Raw genomic sequence first — 965 nt, 5'->3', positions numbered from 1 at the left:
GGAGGAACCACTGTGAGTAATTTCCAAACCTGCACCATTTGCTACTTGAACATGATCTGGACCATCACAGTCTTTAGTTTGAAGATGAATGTTGTGCATATCATTCGTAAGATGATGGGTGGCTCCTGTATCAGGATGCCACTCTTGAGCAGTATGTGGATGGCGGGCAGCAAGAAAAGCATGCGGTGGACGTTGAGTAGATTGATCCTGGTAAGAGAGATCAAAACGATGATAACATTTCAAGGCATGATGGCCCGGTTTGAGGCATACCTGACAGATAAGAGAGGTAGGAGCTCCTGTATCACGGATGGTTGAGCGACCACCGCGACTCCTTCCACGATAGAAATTAGTGCGACTGCGGTTAGAGGAAGGATAGGAGTTACCAGGACGAGATTGGAATGAAGGAGGATATCTGGTGGCCATATTTGCAGAGGCAGTAACCTGAATGGTGTCATGGTGCTGATTGATTCGTGACTCAGTAATGAGAAGTAGAGAATAAAGGTCCTCTAAGGTGACAGCATCAGAACGAGAGGTAATTGTAGAGACTAAGGAGTCATACTCCTGACCAAGACCAGTAAGGATATAAGTAAGAATTTCATCAGAGGTGAGAGGTTGGCCAGCAAGGGCAAGTTCATCGGACATACGTTTGATGGAAATAAAATAATCCTTAGCATTCATAGCTCCTTTTCTAGCAGTAGCAAGCTGTGTACGAAGTTGAACAGCTTTAGCACGGGAGATGGAAGAAAAATTTTGTTGAAGAGCAAGCCATACATCCTTGGATGTGGTATATGACATAACTTGAGAAAGAACATCCTCAGTAAGAGAAGTATTGATGATGGCAAGGATTAAAGAATCCTGACGAAGCCAATGCTCATATGCTGGATTTGGGATCATAATGATATCGCTTGTAGTGGGATGAGAAGCTTCTAGCTCCTTTGGAGGCATCGGGATGGAGCCATCAAGAT

General features: G+C 44.5%; 1 non-coding gene across 1 annotated transcript; it reads right to left on the bottom strand.

The window, feature by feature from the left end:
• Positions 1 to 473: 473 nt before the first annotated feature.
• Positions 474 to 612, bottom strand: LOC118062178 (small nucleolar RNA Z247). The gene has a single exon (XR_004689716.1). It is a non-coding gene; the product is annotated as a small nucleolar RNA Z247 (small nucleolar RNA).
• Positions 613 to 965: the final 353 nt, after the last annotated feature.

The sequence above is a fragment of the Populus alba genome, chromosome 11 (genome assembly GCF_005239225.2).
Source record: "Populus alba chromosome 11, ASM523922v2, whole genome shotgun sequence".
Classification (NCBI taxonomy): domain Eukaryota; kingdom Viridiplantae; phylum Streptophyta; class Magnoliopsida; order Malpighiales; family Salicaceae; genus Populus; species Populus alba.
The sequence above is the reverse complement of the archived record's forward strand: the minus strand, read 5'-3'. Positions and strand labels throughout refer to the sequence as shown.